The sequence below is a fragment of the Colletes latitarsis genome, chromosome 4 (assembly GCF_051014445.1).
Source record: "Colletes latitarsis isolate SP2378_abdomen chromosome 4, iyColLati1, whole genome shotgun sequence".
NCBI classification, from domain to species: Eukaryota; Metazoa; Arthropoda; class Insecta; order Hymenoptera; family Colletidae; genus Colletes; species Colletes latitarsis.
Window position 1 is genome coordinate 27,133,665 of NC_135137.1, and position 20,681 is coordinate 27,154,345.

Genomic DNA, 20,681 nt, shown 5'->3' on the forward strand with positions numbered 1-20,681 from the left:
TAAAATTTAAAAACCGTGTGGATTTACGAAAAACATGTTTTAAAAAAAAACAAAGCGAGCAAAATTTTATTCGAATAATAGGTAAAAAATAAAATAACGCGTAAATAATTTGTTTCTGTATAACGAACAACGGATAGACAGTTGTTTATATTTTATTTGTTATCCAAAATTACTGTTCCATAGTACTACATACAACAGATGATGTAAACAAAACACAATTGGGGTCCACAGATCTAGTAAAACTATTAAACATTTATTTTTATTGAATACATTATGCCTAAAAATATCAACTTCGTCTTTCCAATGCTTTGACGTTATGATAACTATTAGACTAAAATAAATCTTTTAATTCAGTGTCCTGAAATCGCCATTATATCTTCTACAGAGAAATTACAAGCTTTCTTAGCTAAGTAACTTCCTCACAAACTTTTAAACGCTAACTAAATAAATGCTTCTTAACGCCAACATGAAATCGAACATATTTACAATTGCACGTTTCTACTTCAAAAACAGATTCACATTTTCTATAAAATTTCATCGTTTTTGTCTGAAGCGTCGTCGTTTAAAAAATGTTCAATATTTGTTTTCATTGTAGCACCAGTCGGTGTTACATTTATACTGAATACAAAGCAACATTAAATTTTTATTCTGGACGAATAGAATTAATAAAATCGAAGACACCAGGAACGCGTGTTTTTTGTTTACAGAACTAAAATCATTTCTGTAAAGTATGACATTCAACTACATTTATTTCCACTAAATTTATTTGTGTAATAAAATTTCTACTTCCAATTAGCGAACTCTAAAAATGTCTGGGAACTGGCCTAGAAAACGACTCCGCGAAGCCTCATCACTTCGGAGCGGATCCTTGGCCAGAGCAGCCGAAACGTCGCTCTCTCGCCTCTGCTTGCCTCGATGTTTCGTCGGGCAAAACCAAGGACCGGTTTTTATAACCTTTGGAATATACACTCGCGATCCTGCCTCGCCTCGAATTCTCAGCCGCGCTAACGAAATTCGTTGAATATTCCACGTATTACGTTAACGTTCTGTTTCTAAACCCTGAATCGATCGTTTATCCCTCGACTACTAGGGTGAGCTCGCATTGATCCGCTCTCTTTCTTTCGAAATCTCGCGTTCGATCGACTATACACTCCGCGACAAAAAGATAGCACGCCATGTAATTTTGATAGCTTTCGTAAACGTAGTTAACATTAGATTTACGGATTGAGCCCATCTGATTCATTATTATTTGATTACTATACAGGGTGTTCGGCTGCCCCTGGGAAAAATTTTAATGGGAGATTTTAAAGGCCAAAATAAAACGAAAATAAAGAATACCAATTTGTTGATGGAGGCTTCGTTAAAAAGTTATTAATAAAATTATTAATAAAATTTGTCCACCTACACGAATTTTTTTCTCACAAGTGCGTAGGATTTTGCGGGTATGTCTATTTACCAAAAATGATTGTAATTGACCCCCGCAACCGAAACTAATTTTTCCAGAACGATTTGAAATTTTTTTTCCCGTCGAAAAAAAAGCACCCTTGTCGATTTCTCTTAGAAATTCGTTTTCAATTTCTAGTAATTTTGTTTGATGCCCTATAGAAAGGTTGTCTAATAATTTTTTGTAGGTACCCATGAGCTCTACTTTAGAAAAAAGTTTCATAGAAATATATTCACTATTGTAGGAGTTATGGCTGTTTGAAAATTGGACCATTTTTATGGGATTTTCTCACTTTACGGGGTCAAGGAACAACTTTTCCAATATTGTTAGAATTTCTACATATTCTTCACTAAAATACGCGTTATTGGTCTTTTGAAACATTAAAATCCTGGATGGAAGTATTATATATAAAAGGCCCAACGTATGCATCGAAAATTAAACAGACTCCACTTTTCCTACAATCAAATGTTACGTATAATTAGCAATAATCATAGAAAAGAACAATCTGTCCAGCAACTAAGCGTAAAATATTAAACGTTATTCTCATTGGTAAACACTTTTTTGTCCCTTCTGTAATTTCAAATTTAATAAGATATTATAAAAAGTAATATTTGCTCACACAATGCTTCATTTTTTAAATTTGATTATCCATTACTTGTTATTTTTACTCACACTAATATCCAAGTCGAACTCTGTTACAATCGATTAATTTTCAAACTCGATTTTCTCGGAAACAAAGCTTCGTATAAAAAAATTCTGTCCTATCTGATCTATTTTTTCGCGAGAAATCACCCTTTGTCCGGTTATACCACGAATATCGAAACAACATATATACGTAATATACAATATCAAATTTGAACATCTTAAATAAAGCATCTATTAATCGGTCCTTACTTTGTAATAAATAAATCGGTTCGTTTATGCAGAGACGAATATTTTTAACTAAGTATATCGTTTAAAATATAATTTGTTAAAAAACCAAGAAAATACAAAAACAAGGACAATTTTTATTAACTTCGATATATTTACATACGTGTCATATTGGCGTGTATATTTTTATAACATTGCATTTTGTATTTACTGATGTTTTCTTATAAACGCGTGTAATGAACGCATTTTCTTCGAAATATTTTTAACTTTGACTCGCCAATGATACAATGTTTACAGGATTATAGAAACTCTAATATTTTTGAGAATATTGCAAATGAAACTTTTAATAATGCAAAAACTTCTGAACTCCTGAAGACCAAAGTATGAACGTATTTTAAGAAAATAAACCCAAACATCGAGAATGAAAACAATACCAAAATACCATTTTCATCGAATATCTAAAAGTTTAAAAACAGTTGAATATATTGGACGAAGTATATTCTCAATCGAACGCTACTTAAATAATATTCAACTTTATCACGATAAGGTTTTATTTTAATTATCACGAAAGTTACTAATTTTCTACCAACTGATTGAACGATTATTGTTCAAGGTAATCATTAAGAGAAATTATTAGTACCTAATAAAAGACGCGTACCTAATGCTACCTAATAAGACGACCGTCAGACTTGATTTCATGACCAGTTTAAAAAAAACTGCTTCTTACGTAAAGCAATACAGGTTCTACGTCCTCTATTTACATCTCACGTACAATCTTAAATGCAACCATATTCCTGAATAACACATTTAAATTTATTCATTTGTTCCAGTAGATGTTTAACGCTGCAAACCAATTTGCGAATTGTTTAATTGACCGTTCGCTGTCCTTTGTTAGAAACTCTACTACCTGAGGAACGTTTACAACCATATTGAGAGCGTGCAAAGACCAAACATTTACAGGTATACCGAAGGTGAAAACCTGAAATTTTCGGATACTTTAGATTTAACTCAGGTCAGGAAGTAATTAGTTGGAGTTGGGTCGGATCCCAAAAGTTTCACGTTGCGTGGGTCCCGTAATTTTCAAAGTATCCCAAGACCCGAACTTGAATGTCTACCATTTGCATATAAAGAAACGATTTACAATTCTACCATTAAACGGAGTTTCTGCAAACTACTGGGTGTCCTGGTAATCGTGATCCAATCGAAAATTAATAGTTCTTTGTACAAAAACAATTCGAAAACGCGGATAAAAACTTTTTTTGTATAACTCTACCGGACTAAATTGTAAATCTCAAGCATAACTGTGTCTGGAATACTTTTTCTAATAAAATCTTAATCGCAAGAATTTATACCAAGATCTAATTGGATCGGGATTTTTGGAATTGTTTTTCTCGATAACGGAAAAACGTGCAAAATTGTTTTAAATTGTATGCATTATCGATTTAATTTTAGATAAAGAATTATAGTCTTCTTAGTTGTGTTACTATTATATAATAATTGGAACAAGTTGGAATCAAGCAAAATGGAAGAAATGGCTAAGGATGAACCTAGATATTGCATCAATAATAGAAAATTAGTTTCTTTTTATAGAATCATTGAATCATCCCTTCCAGTTCTATAGTGAATTATAGATTAGTTTCGTTATTATTATTTGTAATAAAGATTACATTTTTATAACGATGTTCACACAAAGAATAATTTTAATTATGTGTTGTAGCTTTATATTTTTTTTCCTTCCCGCCTTTTTAAACAACAGCATTGATTTGATTTAGTCAACGACAAACTAACTATGGATCATTTTATTTTCTGTTGTTTCTCTAAGAAAAACTAACAAAAAATATAACAATGATACCAAAACTTCAAAAATAAATTAAACAGTTTCAATGGAAATAAATAAATATGAAAATAGCATAAATTTTCGTAAATTACTGTTTATCTTTTGAATGAATAAAAACCTAAATTAAAACAATTTGTTTATACCAAAGTCACAGTAATGACAAGAAATCTTTTAATTTCAGAAAAGTAGAAAAAATAAAGAAGACATTGACTATGAAGTGTGATCAACAAATTTTTTTTTGCCCCATTTTTTTGCCCAAAATACCTTGAATGATAAGCTTTGAACAAAATAGCAATAACTTTGGAAATAACAGAAACTACAACTAATCCTTAGATTCACTTTAAATGTGTATGTATCATTTTCTTAAACAGCAAAATTGTTTATTTTCTTGTGAGAGTATTTTTAAAAAACTTCATTATTTAGATACGTGAATCATCTAATTTCTTACCCCAAAACAGCAAAATTGTTTATTTTCTTGTGAGAGTATTTTTAAAAAACTTCATTATTTAGATACGTGAATCATCTAATTTCTTATCCCAAGAAAATAAAATAACTATTCGAGCGAACAAACGTGTAAATTGTTATACTTAGCTCTGAATCAGTATCTTCTAAATTAACAGAGGAAAAAGGTTTTTCGAAAAATTGAAAAATAAATATAATTTTTAAAAATATAATGTAGTTATTCTGTCACATTTATTCTTATTTGATACCTAACTATCATTCTTGTTGAAATCATGTCCGCGTGTTTAACTATTTATTCGAACGTATCTATTAATAAGTAATCTCAGAAGACACTTCTTACTACGAAATGAAGCATTTATGAACTTAAAATTGTATAAGAATTTTTTCAATACAAAGAATATATTGTATTATGTTTCTAACGTCTGGCACTTTATTTTAGGATCACTCTGTATACACGATTCAGGAAAACTCCCATGGCATTAAACCTACAATAGCTTTTAATATTTTAAATACGAAATTTTACGCAGCATAATACATTAAAATATATTATGTATTATTATGCAGCGATACAAGAACTTGGATTTTTACTACTTAAAAATATCAATTTGTTTCAAATTAATTTATGAATTGGTAGAATTGACGGAGAAACTAAAGGATGCGTTGTAAAATAACTTCCACTCTAGTAAAAGTACTAATAATGTAACAATTAGAAACATTAATACATACTTAGTGAATAAAGTAAAAATAAAATTCTTCAAATGGATATAAAAAGAGGAGATAGAAATAGTATATAAAAGGTACCTTCGTAAAAATTATTATAATAAACTTCAAATTATATTCTGCCCTGAAAATTCAATGAATACACAGCTACCACAAATAAATTGAAAGATATCTGCTATAATTTATTAATTTTACTGTGCTCCTTCAGTAACAATATTTAGAGATTCTTGTAAATTGAGCTCTTGGAATCGAGAAGCGCATGAGTAAAAAAAAAAATTAAGAAATTACGTACATTGAATAATTTTAGAAAATATTTTCTAGAATTTTGTTTATTAACCCTTTAAACCCGTATTTCTGTGTGGCAAACAGTGTACCGCCGGAGTTATTCTGGCTCAATACAGTACAAATGCACTCCATCATCTGTTGTACTTTTAGTTATCGTTATTATTATGTTGAAATTTGTTTCCGTATGTCTATCTATCGCGAAAAGGAAATGGCATTTATTAGAAATTGTAAGCATATGTAAGTATGTGTGAGTGTAGTGTCCGTGATTATAAACACTCTTATCTATCTCTTCTCATATTTTATCCGAGTAAGTATTCATCTGACATAGTGAATACATTGTACTTCGGTTTTTTAAATACTTTATCGCGTAATAATGTAACAAATTTTAAAAATAATGGAATATTATAAAATAAACATAACATAATTATTATTTTATAATATAATGATTGTATTGAAAAATTCTTTAGTTTATTACATATACTAACAAGATGTAATTAAACATATGCAGGGTGATCAAAACATCTTTTTGGTAAAAATTTTAAATACGAAAGTTTCCTAGTATTCAGAAGAAATATATCTAGTTTATTTATTTTTTATTCAATGAACGCTCTCAAAGTTATTTGAAGAATAACTTTGTTTTTTTAAAAAAGACAATAAAACAAACTTTTGTATGAAACATTTTTTTTATTAAACTTTATCTCACAAATATATTTAAAGTCTCAGTAGTCTCTTACGTGTTCAAATTTCGAAACTATATATTATTCTACAATCTAATACTATTAAAACTAGTCTACAATCTTCATAACATATTTTTAAAATACTCTCCATTTTGTACTAAATAATAATACAGTATATTGTAAAATTCACTTCTTACTTTTTTAAAAGCTTCCTTTCAAATATTTTTACTTTTCGCTTATATAATTTAATTTGTCATTCTTTATTTTTGAAGTAACGAAAGTAACAATAATTCGATATTTTATTAAATATCTTTTTCAGATAAAATCCGATAAAAAAATGTTCCATTCAAGAGTGTTCTTTTTAGAAGAATCTCTAAATAAAAATAGAGGCTTCTATTTAAAAAAAAAACAAAGTTACTCTTCAAATAGCCTTGAAAGCGTTCAACAAATAAAAAATAAATAAACCAAATATATTTCTCTCTTGAAACTAAAAACCTTTTGTATTCAATACATTTACTAAAAATGTATTATTTTCAAGATACTTAGATTTAAAATTTTCAAATAAACACCCTGTATATGTTACGTCACCAAACAAAGCTTACCAAAAAACTACGTGGATTTCCAAAAAACATATTTTAAAAGAAAACAAAACGAGCAAAATTTTATTCGAATAATAGGTAAAAAATAAAATAACGCGTAAATAATTTATTTCTGTATAACGAATAACGGATGGACAGTTGTTTATATTTTATTTGTTATCCAAAATTTATATCTCGTAAAAAATATTTGTATAGCTGTTCCATAGTACTACATACAACAGATGATGTAAACAAAACACAACTGGAGTCCACAGATCTATTAAAACTATTAAACATTTATTTTTGTTGAATACATTATGCCTAAAAATATCAACTTCGTCTTCCCAATGCTTTGACATTATGATAACTATTAGACTGAAATAAATCTTGTAATTCAGCGTCCTGAAATCGCCATTATATCTTCTACGGAGAAATTACAAGCTTTCTTAGCTAAGTAACTTCCTAACAAACTTTTAAACGCTACAAAAGTAATTTACTAAAACAGAATTCAGATCCAAAATTCTCTAACAATCTTCTCGTAGAACGTAATTTACAAACACCTAATTGTTAGAAATAAAGCGCCATTTGTTTCTGCGCCACCTAGAGTTCTTCTGACTTACTACTATTGTACCGTGTGTCTTTTGTCTGTAACGAAGCCTCTTATTAAATGTGTGTTACTGAGGGGAAGTCGAGTTTTGCTCATTTAAATCCCCAAATTCCTAATCATCTCAAAAGTCGTGCAATAATTATTATCTGAAGGGTACTAAAATTGAACGTAGACCCACACTTCTTTCCTGTCTAATATAAATTCTATCTAAGATGCAAATCAAGTCAAGCAACTCGTTAATATTGAAACTAAAAATTTGCTAAAATTGAAATTTAATTAAAAAAGTCTTATAGGATTCTGGTATTATACTCGTCTTGTAGAACAATCTATACTAATAAGTCAGGATTTTTAACAAAAATTAAAAAACTTATTAAGAAAGAAATATTTATTAAGAGACGGGGCCATACAAAGCTTTCGTCTAAAATTACTCGCTGCACGAATACTGTTTACGTTCGAGCAATAATTTTCAAAAACAGAAAAAAATTGATGGACATTTCGTTCCCAAGGACTCGAAGATGAAAAATGAAGTCTACAACGTTCGAGTAAAAATTTATCAAACGTAGAATCGAAACGAATATTTTCGAACGAACGCGTCGTACAATGGCGAAACGGGACTAAATCGGTACGGTTCTTCGTTTCGTCGGGAAGCATCTCGTAACGTCGGCGCTCTGACAATTATTTCAGGAAACTGCGATCGTTTCACGCTTGAAAGACTGCCTAAATCGATTGGAATAAGCACCAGAATTCGTAATTTATAAGATAGACGACGTTCGTCTGCCCATAACGTGAAATATTTCGAGTGTTGTTTGGCAATGCCGCTTCAGAGCGACGGCAATTTCCGTCGAATAAAAGAAACGAATACTGGCTCTGCTATTTATTGTTTATTATGCTGTAACGGATAGAAGGGACGCTATAAATTCGTCCCATTGTGTCGCGAGTGCTATTCGACATTCGCGTTGGCGAAATTCTCGTGTTTTTATAATATACGAATTAAATTTTTCATCTCTTAATTTCATTTTTTATATACATTTATAGCAGAAAAAGCATTTCTTGAAATTTGTCACATTTTATCATATGCTTGTTAATTAATTCAGTTGCATTTATAGATTAATATTTAAAATCGTCTAAGGCAGCGATTTTCAATTTTTTTTTTACCATGATACAATGCTTAATAAAAATTAACGTATATAGATCGTATTTTATTATTAATATATGCATACTAAATAAATATATTTCGAACAAATATTAATTTTGAGATTAGCTACCTCAATTGCACCTCTCGCCTCTGCACGCTTTATTTTCTTCGATGAATATTTATCTTACGCGTATAACGCTACGTACTATAGACAATAAAAACGTTAAATAAATAAATGCAAAATGAAAATTCGAAATATTGGAATTGATGCTGTTCGTAAAATACGAAACCAAAGTGTATGATTTTGTTATTTATAACAAATCATCAAGCATATGTTGAAATTTTGATTTAAAAAATTTATTTGAGAAAATTAACTTTTCTTTTTATGCAAGTGCTAGGTCCACCAACGTGTTTACATTTCGTTCATGAGAAGCTCCAAACGGTGAAATAATCCGTTAGATTTTTGCAATCTCGTTTCAAGACACAATAAATACTGAACTGTGTTTTTATTCGATTGAACTTCATGATTTATTTCCATCTTAGTTGAGACACTCGTAACAGGTGGAAGAATTCAGTCGTTCAACAGAATAATAGAATAATAGAATTTTTTCCCCAAAACTATTATCATTTCTTGTATATTATTTAGTGTTCCAAAAATTAAATATATTGAGAAATGATCGACTTTTACGTTTACGAATTTTTGGTCACTGCTGTTTAGTGATCTACAGCGCAATTTTAATTTTAGTGAATTATTATACGCTATGACCATCCTCGACAATCCTTACAACATTATGAAACATATTTTTTTAAAGTTTTCTTCGTGTTACGAATAGGTGTAGATGAAGAGTCGATAGATTTATAGTTAAAAGAGAAAAATTTTAATGAGAGATTCTAGAAACCAAAATAAGACGAAAATCAAGAATACCAATTTGTTGATTGAGGCTTTGTTAAGAAGTTATTAACGTTTAAAGTTCCGCCTGTAGAACGATAATCTGCGTCTATGCGATAGTGGTTCTCATTCAGCGTGAGAAACTTTACTTACTGACGTATCGACAGTCTTACAGTTTTGTGAATGAGTACCACTATCACGCGTACGCAGCTGTTGGCAGATTGCAGTTTTACAAACGGAACTTTAAACCTTAATAACTTTTTAACGAAGCTTCGATCAACAAATTGGTATTCTTGATTTTCGTCTTATTTTAACCCCTAGAATCTCCCATTAAAATTCTTCCCAGGGGTGGTCGAACACCCTGTATATGACATATGTACAAATATTAATCGTTTCAGAGATATTTGACTTTATAAATTGTAAGTTGAAACCAATATTCGAACACTCGATACTATCACAAATGCATTCTTATGCAAGTTTCGAACTTTCGATTAGTAGAATGCGGTTGAATGCGCAAAAGCTGATTGGCGACGATTTCAGCGCATTTCTAGTAATATATCGATAAAACTGAACATTGCCCAATAAGCTGAAAGTTCGACGTGTCAGTAACAGAAGACCTCAAAATAGTTGTCTTACAGAATATTTAAAAGATTTTCTACCAAATAGCGTCGCTTCGAAACAAATAAAATTAGAGAGCTTTCAATGTGCGATATAATTATGTATCAGAAAGTATACAACTATGTAAGTACGCAACAATATCAGATATAGCCATCTATCGAGAGAGGGTGAATTCAAACACCATGTAAAAAGCGTCCTTCTTTGATACAAATTTATCGTTGCCGATAATGCGGGCGATCATTTAAATCATACCGACAGAGGAACATAGAAGAGCCCAGAAAGTAACGTATCGCGGGAAAAAGTGCGAAAGAAATCGATGATCGATACACGCAACGCTGTTCAGTGAGACACTGGAGCGTTTTTGTAGAAAAGGCAACATTTAATTTTATCGAAGCAAAAAGGAACGAGTAGTTTTGTTACATTTCCAGACAAACAATTTTCTATAGCTGATAATTGCAAAGAAGTTTTATACAAAAAATATTTTCTACGGGATTTTATCGTTACTGAGAACGAACCTAGAAAATTGTATAGTTATGTACTTTACGTGAAAAAATACTCTTCGATAGATCGTTAAACATTTTAGTGTATCGATTAACTATGGTTCGTTTCTGCGAGCTTTCGATTATTCGATCTATAGAAAATTGTATCGTAATATTCTAATCTAACTCTAACCTTACTTTCGTCACATTGCATTCTCTCAAGTGAAACCTTACTTTCGAAAGTAAAATGTATTCAAAGTATATTTGGAAATTGTTTATTAGAACAAGTTTATTAATTCTTATTAATATGAATTTCAGAATGTACCTTCTAAACGAATATGTATATAAAAGATTATTTGTCTTCCTTATGTTATTCACTGTTAACTGATTATTAACAATGCATATAAAATTGACGCAACAATGTGAGATTGTCACGTTGTACATCACTCTTCTATTTATCAATAAATATGCAGTATTCAAAATCATTTTCCCTCGCCTGCAAAACATTAACGTCTTGTTGGAAAAAAGAACTTTTAAATGCAAAGTTAACACGATAAACAAATTTACATACATATTTATGAAGAGGAAAATATACATATATGTATATGTATATATGTATACAATGATAATCTCGTAAATACGTATTACTTTTATAATTTCTATCTCGATTCCGATTAAGCTGGTTAATTGAGGTTTTACAGTAATAATTACTGCAAAACGTAAGATATTTACGACGTCTTTTACGTACAATGTCTTTTCTTTTACCATTTTCTCCTTGAACGTTTTCCACAAAACATCGTTGATGATCTCCAATAAAGAACAACATATATGTATATCGTTATGTACACCGATAATTTTGACAACACCGGATGTACCTATCGACAGACCCGAAACGATCCTTTTTATCGATCGAAGGTTATTTTAAGGTTAATTTAATGAAACTTGTAATTCGTAAAGACGCAATTGTATTTGTGAATAGGTTAAAATTACGTAAATAAACGTGTAACGTGCCTAAATGAGTATTCCAATACGTAGTTCATTTGTATGCACACTACTACTATTTAATTGTAAAGTTTCTGTTTACATCAAATCAAAGGATTAACTTCTTCAAGAATACTGAATCACGCGTGTAAATTTAATTCTTTAACCTTCAGCATACCAAAGCTCACATAATTGTTGAAAATATATTGCTCATAATTTTTCTATGTGTTTTATTACAAATCTCAACTAGTAGAGACAGCAAAAAAAAGAATGAAATAAAACAGTTCTTACAGTACAATAAAAAATAGTCAGTAAAACCTGTACGATCTTTGCACATCATGTTTCTACTTGTTTGTTTCTTCCAGTACACGATAAGCACTTGTATTATTTTCTATCACATACTTTTATCATATTTATTGCATACACTGTTGGTTACTATAGCTTATTTTCTCTTTCTAAATCATGTATATGACAAAAGAAGAATGATAGTAATAATTGTAAGATATAAACGTCTTTTGCAGTTAAAAGTTACATTTTTTAATATCTTTGTGTAAACCAAACAAAATCTGTTGTAAATTTGACATTTGTAGTCATAATAAACCACTTATTAAACATTTTCGACTTTCAGTTTACAGCAATCTTTAGAACATCAACAGAGAAGCATTGAATTACAAAAAAAAAGGTACACTGATACCAAGTAGTTTAAGGAAAAAGATAACATATTAACTAGCATTTGATATTCTGTTAAGTATTATATTTTACCCTTTGTATGTTCAGTTTAGATTTATTTATTTTATTTCTATGATACATGCTAAATAAGTTTTGTAACATACACTTGCTTATTGCAAGGTTTTTATAATAAGAATCAGGAAATTCTAAAACATACTCTTCAAAAACACTCCCTTCGAAGTTCTTTTTCAGTATAAAACATCAATTTCAAACCTAGTAAAATATTTTGTACGCTACGTTTTTCTAATGATAAGCTTTCATATATTATTTAATCTTCGTTTAATCTCTTAAAACTTTGCACACACAATTACTACAGTTCTTCATCTTGTATATAATTCTGCAAAATTAAATTGCCTTTTTTTATATATTTTTGCTAAATTCTCAAAAATTTATGTTATTATATTCTTCGTTGTTGCTTTAAAGTTACTTTTTCAGGTAATATTCAATGAATGGCTTTATTACAGCTACAACTGCTTTTAGGTTTAGTTTTGAGATTATCTTCAATATTGCAACATGTAATCACTAAAATTTTGTAAACAAATATTCATAATTAAATTTCCATGTGCTACAATACATGTTTTATTTCGAGACTAATGCAGCAACAATGCAATGGTCTTTTTACTTCTATTGAAAAGAGTAAAGTTTTAAGTATATTTTAGAAAAAAAAACTTGGCTGCTGTTGAAAAATACAACATATATATCTATACCTATACATACACTAAAATGTAAAAATATTGTATCGCATAATAATTTGTAAAATATTTACAAAAGATAAAATATACACCTAATTTCTCTATAATGCTTTAATATTATCTAAAATGCTCACCTCTACAAAATTTCATAGCTCCAAGTGAATTAAAAGTGTTTGGTATTCTACAAGTAAAATCAACACGTTGGTGTTATTCTCGAAAGTTATTCTCAATACTTGTTCAAATTAAAACGTAACAAATAGAAATATTCAATAAATCAATCGAGTATTTGTTAATTTACAGTATTCCTAATGTCAATCACATTATTCAAAAATTTACAAGCATTAAATTCATTTATTGTAAAGGTTTTAAGGTTACGTCGTAGGTTTAAAGCGCCGGTCACTAGTAAACGGTCACCATAGCAGACAACGTGTTAAACGAAAGCATGTAAAAAGAGCAATCGATGGAATTTCGTAAGAAAAAAGTGACAGAATAACATAACATGAAAAATTAGAAATAGATAAGTATGATAGTTCAGATATAATATGTTTTTTACCGTGTTTACCATACAAATGCTCCACTGTTCCAAGTCATTTCGGTACGAGCATTCTTGAACGTTCTCGGCGTCACAAATAGTCGTAAATTTCGAAGTGTAAATACGTTCCACGCTCGAAACGCGGCAAAGAAGACAGAATCGTAGGCAAGTTCAACTCGCGGGCGTAGTTGCTCCGTAACGCGTGACAAAAACACTTACCTGCGATTAAGCAGAACTCCACTGTGACGGCTATGCGGACGCAACGTGGTGACAGGTTTCGGTCATCCTGGAGAGAAATCCCCAAGAAAGAAAAATATCCGTTCACAAAATCATCCTCCACCGTCGACAAAAAACTCGAGACAATGAAGCCGTCGGAAGTCGTCACTCCTGTTACGATATTTCTTCCAACTACGGCGCACTATTATAATCACTTGTTTGTTCACTATTCACTATGCAACGTCGAGTTTCTCTTGAAAACGCGAACGGAGAAGGCAAACTTTAATATCAGTAAACAGAGTTCGCGGAACTTTTGCACAACACTCACTTCGAAACAAAGAACTGCGTTCACGGCTCCGTTCGAACACTGTCGTATCGTTAGAATCGCGCGACAAGGAAGACGTTCAGTTCTCTCGAATCGATTTGCGATCGATTCTCGCTAACAAAAACTCGACTCGCTCGGTAAAGCGAACCGTAGGATGTAAACAATTACGAACCGAGGTCACTGTTTGTTGTGACGGTTTTCGTTCGAGGAGCGTTGGAATTAGGAATCGCGAGAAGCTACATTTTCAACCAATGTATCGAAATATTCGGCGGGAAAGAATTTCTACAGTCCTTCGAAGTTTTTCTCCCCAGATCGCGACGAATGGGAACTCATCTCGGAGCTAAGACTATTCTCGAACTTCACCGAAACGAGATGAAACGAGACATCGATTTTTGGTAACTCGATGCGGAGAATTGATATCAGCGGGTTGAAATCGATTAAGAAATCACGAGCACAGGGTGTATCGACGGTTAAAACGGAGGCCGTCGATTGTCGGACGCTTCGAATATATTCCCTTTAATGCGGGCGCCGGCCGGCTTAAAGCTTCGACCCAACAATCGGAACGTTTCTCCTTACATCCGATCGGTGGCTCCAAAATTTTTCAAACACTCACAATCATTCACCAAGCGAGTCGATCGCGTCTCGCGTAAAAGAGTACGATTGCTTTTCGAAACGTTTAATCCATTTGCGTTGTTCGATGGACTTTCGCCGGCACTTTTGCAATTTGTTGGATCACTCACTGAGAAAAGTTCCTAAAGGACGACTTTTCCTTACGTGTAAAACAACGGACACGACTCGTTCCAAAATATGGCGTGTATGTTAAGATTCAATCGACGAGTAAGTAATCTCCTTCGCTTCCGGTAAAAAGGGATCCACCCGTAACGCGGCACATCGTAACATACTCACCATCGAACGGTTGAATTGTGACTGCGGCTGGCGGGGTTCGATGCCGTCATCCCCACCACTGCGCTCGACAACTAACCGAAGCAACGCCCAGAGTGGTAGTGGACATTCCTGAAACCACACCTGCGGCCACGCCTTCGACTCTATCCACACCTTCCTTGGTCGCGCCTCTTTTTTTCGGGACTCGACCGGAGACTGTCGTTGCGCATCGATGTGAACTTGAATATTTTCCCGCGCTTTCTCAGGATAATCCCCGTTTCAGGAAAACCACGCTTCAACTAAACAATTGCGATTTCAGTCGATAGGATCGAAACTTAGAGAAGAGATTATATAATTGTTTCGCGAAGCGAGCAATCTTCCACACTTATCAGCGTTTGTGTATGTATCGATCAACTGAATGTATCGAATAAACAAAGATAAATTCTTTTTGCGATAAAATATTGACGCTTACATTTTGTGTTAGAATGTTATTTTAATGGATCTATCTTTCACATTTTTATTACTTCGAATCTAAAAATCATAAATGTAACAACGTTTGTATTTGTAACATTATTTACGAAATTTTAATGCTTTTGGGATAGCAGAGAATATTTAGATGTCACTGCCTTTAGATATTTTATCGTTGAATGTTGAAGCAGTAATTTCCGAAGATTCACAGACTTGTTTTATAACAGAAATAAACATTACTCCAATAATAATATCATTTTTTTCGCGTATCAAATAATTATTCTGCAAGTGCAATAAAACAGCAGATGTGTTATAACTATGATAAATTGATCTATAAGATACCATTTCTCTTAATCAAAAACTATATGAAAAATATGTAGAGAGGTATCTAAAGTAATATTAATATATTAGAACGTGTACTATTCCTATTTATTATCGCTTTCAAAAACATTTTACATTTTAAAAGTTGCAATTGTTATACAGGGTGTTCGGCCACCCCTGGGGAAAATTTTAATGGGAGATTCTAGAGACCAAAATAAGACAAAAATCAAGAATATCAATTTCTTAACTGAGGTTTCGTTAGTAAGTTAGTAAGTTATTAAAAAATTAAATTAAAAAATTTCGAATTATTTGGAAAAATTATTTTCGGTTGCGGGGGTCAATTACAATCATTTTTGGTCATTACACATACCCCCAAAATCCTATGCATTTTCAAGAAAAAAATTCGAGAATGTGAACAAATTGCCGTTCTACTGGTGGAACTTTGAATGTTAATAACTTGTTAACGAAGCCTCCATCAACAAATTGGTATTCTTGATTTTCGTCCTATTTTTACCTCTAGAATCTCTCATTAAAATTTTTCCCAGGGGTGGCCGACCACCCTGTATAAATTGAACAGTCAATAAAATCATTAAAGTCATCTTTAATACATACTTCAATCGCTTAAATTAAAATACAAAATAAATAGTACGCATGAAAAATTGAGGTAAACAGCTGTAGTTTGATGTATTGTTATTGAATAAGAGTCGTTTTAACATCACGAGTTATGTAAAGACATTTTAATAGATGCAGATCTTTAATAGATATACAATAACAGAACAAATTATTCTTTATTAAATTTAAAGATACAAACATTTTATTCAGTTGTTTACAAAGAACGCGTGTCACGTTATTGTCTTGATAATGTTTGATTGATTGAACGAATGAAGTCTATGAGATAAGATGTTCAGGCTTATACGTAGGTACACATACAAGTGTAAGGTGGTCGTTTTGAATACTTTCTCTAAAAACGGACAAATGCTTCGTACAATTAAATATGATTACAGCACAGACATGAAATAATTAAAACCTTGCTGTTTGTACAAAAAATATTTTTATTTTTCCGACTTTCTGCGTCTATTCAACTTTACGCGTGTGTTACACTTTCTACTCTATAATATTATAATAATATTGAGTGTAACATATGGCCACTATGGTATTGAGATACTATACTACAGCGATACAGTAATAATACTGCACTACTACTAGCAAACTTCTAATGTATTATTATTTTATATTTCTACTATACTAAAATTACAAACATTATCGGTATGCTATACTATAAACAAATAGTAGCCTTATACTACTACTGAGAGTACCACATTACTATTTTATAGCAATACTTTACGTTATTGCTTGTTCTACATTAGTAATATATTATAATAATGTTATATAGTGTTATATGTATCACTAGCACATTGCAATTTTAATCAATTTACCATACTTCTATATGGATGAAATATTGCACTTTAGTATGTGTAGATATTCTACTACTATATTAATGGTTAATGTGTTTAATGGCATATCTACGACATATGAAGGTTGTTTCAGAATCTAATATATACAAATTTTAATGAAAATAAAATTGATGAAAACAGGTACACGACTTAATTATTTTCCAGATATTTAGCTTTATAATTTATAAATCAAATAGTTTTGTCTACGATTACGCGATAGATACTATATATACAATAATTAATATCTCGCAAATTCAGTGTGTTCACAACTAACAGGTGTTCTTAAAATGGACATTTGTTTTCATGGATTAATTACCTTTTTGATAACACTGGTTTCTTTTATTTGCAATGATTTCTTGAGGTTTATTCTTAGTCTCTATAGTAATTAAAAATGACTCTTACATTTATTAAAATGTAGATACCTACTGCAAATGCTATCGTTAAATATCAGATAATAAATATGTAAACAATATTTGACCTGTATAACTTTGAAACAACTAGTTCATTAAGACTTTGGAGCTTTGTTAATTAGTTAAAGTTGTAAATACCTATAGTTCTGAAACTTTCTATATTTATAGTGAGTGCTATGTCTAACTGTAGACCTTAAATCACTCGTAAACTGTTCGTGCTATGAGAAAACTTTCAAACGCAAGTTGCATGGAATCAAAAAGAACATTTAATCAATTGTTACAATGTTATACTGATTTTTTTTCTTTTTTTTGCTATATTGTTACACCTTATCACGCATATCGTAGATACTTAAATTTTATCACCACTTTTCAGAGGAAATAAACTTAAAATTCGAATAGATAAAACCCAAATTCGTCCCAAAAGCATTCTTTTACATTTTTACAAATATTAAAAGTAATCTATATAATGTACTACGACAAAAAGATAGACAAATTTATTATAAGTATGTAAAATGCTTTGTTTCCTTAAAAACTCAGTGATAGCTAGGTACATACTTCGAAAGTTTTCAATGTTCGATTTAAATGGTAATTAATACGCTTTTAATATATTTTATAAACTAATGCTCTTCGAATATAATTTTAATTCATTTAAAAGACAATGATAATTTTGACATTATAGGACATTAACATCGCATTCGTCAGAAATGATATACTTTCCTGTATGTGATACGTAATGGATAATGTAACAATTACTTGTCACGTGTATGTCTTATTCTAAAATGACAGCAATCTTTACCATAAATAAACATCGCAGCTTCCGTCATCTGTTCGTAACACTGTATCGATTTTCTTTACTGAATCTTCGATGTCATCGTTATCTCGAAAGAAAGTAAAAGATCAATGTTATAGAATTATCTTTTTTCTATGTGTTCGTAAACATAACATCTTTTTAACTGCTTATTCAAAAATAAGTTCACGTTAACATCTAGAAAAAAAGATGGAAGAAAGAGAAATTTATCTAACAATGATTTGGTAAGTTTTAGGTGAGGTAATCAGTTGTAAGAATAGATTTATTGCGTCAGAGACGCGAGCAATAAGTATGTACCGAACTGTTGTATATGAATTATTTAGTATACCATAGATGTAAAATATGTTATTCTGCTTATTATCTCTTTTCTCTAACTTTATGGATTGTTTAACATCTAAAGTGAAAGGCTAGTTTGCTTCTAAAATCAAGTGTTCACAAGTTCGTCTCTTTTCTATACTTATAGTAATATTTTCTCTGATAATGGATAATAATAGCATGATTTACAGCTCTAAAAGTGATATCAGTGAATCGATAAGTAGGAAAGATACAAACTTTTACTTTCAAGATTATAACGTAGGACTATGTACACAGGATTTCAAACTTTACCAGACACAATGTATTTATTAACCACTTAACGGCGGCGGGAATATCATAAACTGTCAGATACCAATTTTTATGAAACTTCGGACAAATTGCTCCTCATTAAGATCCTAACTATGCTGTATGAATAAAATGAGTGTTCCGTTGTAAGGAGTGAATTGTCCATTAACAAAATACGGAATAATTACTAACCCTAGTTACTAACCGAAATATCAAAAAATAAAAATGTAACATTTAAAGCAAACATTTTTTAAAACATTTTCGTAGTTGTCTTTCAATATTAAAAAAAGTGAAAAAAAGGCTGCATTTTTTACACTGATTAAATAGTGAACAAAATCCAACAAGCGAAGTGTTTCTTTTATCGCGAACGGATGTAATTGAAAACATAAAAAAAGAATACACTGTTTTTAAACCGTTCCTTATAATTTTATTACGCTGTGAATGGGTTAAATACCCAAAAGTGCGCGAGCGTTGTCATTGTCATTATGGCACTTCCTTGCGCGTCCCTGTGGCGCCACAACTGCTTGAACTTCCATCCTGTCCCACGTAAACTCGAACCCCCTCCCGCGTCGGTACACCAGAGAAGCAAGTGGTGCCGTTTCATGCGGTTTTTGCTGACAGTGATGCGGTACCACCCGGTACAAGTTGGTCCTAGATGCCGCTCCGCCTACCGACACCATCGCAGTCAATATAACCCCGTATGCGCATGCGCGACTAACAAGAGGCTATATAACGTGTGTTCGAATTACCCTCCGCCATCTTTCCACCAGCCGGAATCAGTGGTACAACTCAACGTGACTCGTCTCTCTCTCCCTCTCGGTCTCTCTCTGTCTCTCTTCTCTTCACGGTGTCCCGCTCGTGCCTGTCCTCTATCTTTCTCCCTCTCGTTCGTTTCTCCTGGAGCAGGCTATCACTGCGTCTACCGCTGTCGCAGTGTACCGTGGGAAATGTGTTGCTACCAGAGAAGCTACCAAAATGGCGGAACGCCAAGCACCTGCTGCCTATCGAGGATCTGAGACGGGCTTTTATGATCGGACAAAGTCCTCTGCTTTATTCAGATCGCAACATAGGCACGCTCGCTGACGACATTTCATACCAATGACAATGCATCGATACTACTGTAGCCAACTAAGCAAAACGCCGTTTTGGAATAATCGTAGGGAATTGAAACTACAAGGGTAAAACTTATCAGTACACGTACGCTTTTTCTATATAAAGTTTATAGCAGTTACTAGGTCTTTTTTAAGTGAAGGTATAGAATTGATACAGGAAAAAATAGAGTCCTATAGTGGGGACTATCTTTTAATATCATTTTCTATCAATATATAAATCGGTGATCTTGCATTCGCTTCAATAATATACTACCAAAGGTGTTGCTCCTTATTAATAAATAAAAATTAAGAATGTAAGCACCTACTTAGTGGCTGTAGGAGCATTATTATAAGGCCGAATATTTTAGGAATATTTGTACACGAAAATCATAGGTAGCAGGTTTTCGTTTCAAATACGACGAGATGCAAAAGTCAGCGCAGGTCATATCATAAATCGTCGCTTGCCGCCGACATTTATTCGCCAACAACACTGTAGTTCCTAGAATTTGCTAGCTATTCGCTACGATCAATCGTTCGCTAGTAGAAAAACACAAAGGAACCACAGTTACGT

The 20,681-nt window shown here is 31.7% G+C and overlaps 1 protein-coding gene across 8 annotated transcripts in view; it reads right to left on the reverse strand.

The window, feature by feature from the left end:
• The window catches only part of Wge (BAH domain and coiled-coil containing protein winged eye), a 646,012-nt gene extending 631,044 nt beyond the window's left edge, over window positions 1–14,968 (reverse strand). For all 8 annotated transcript variants that reach the window (XM_076763823.1, XM_076763827.1, XM_076763824.1 and 5 more), the window contains exon 1: window positions 13,755–14,968. The gene's annotated coding sequence lies outside the window, so the exon portion shown is untranslated. The remainder of the gene's footprint in view (window positions 1–13,754) is intronic.
• Between the last annotated feature and the right edge of the window lie 5,713 nt (window positions 14,969–20,681).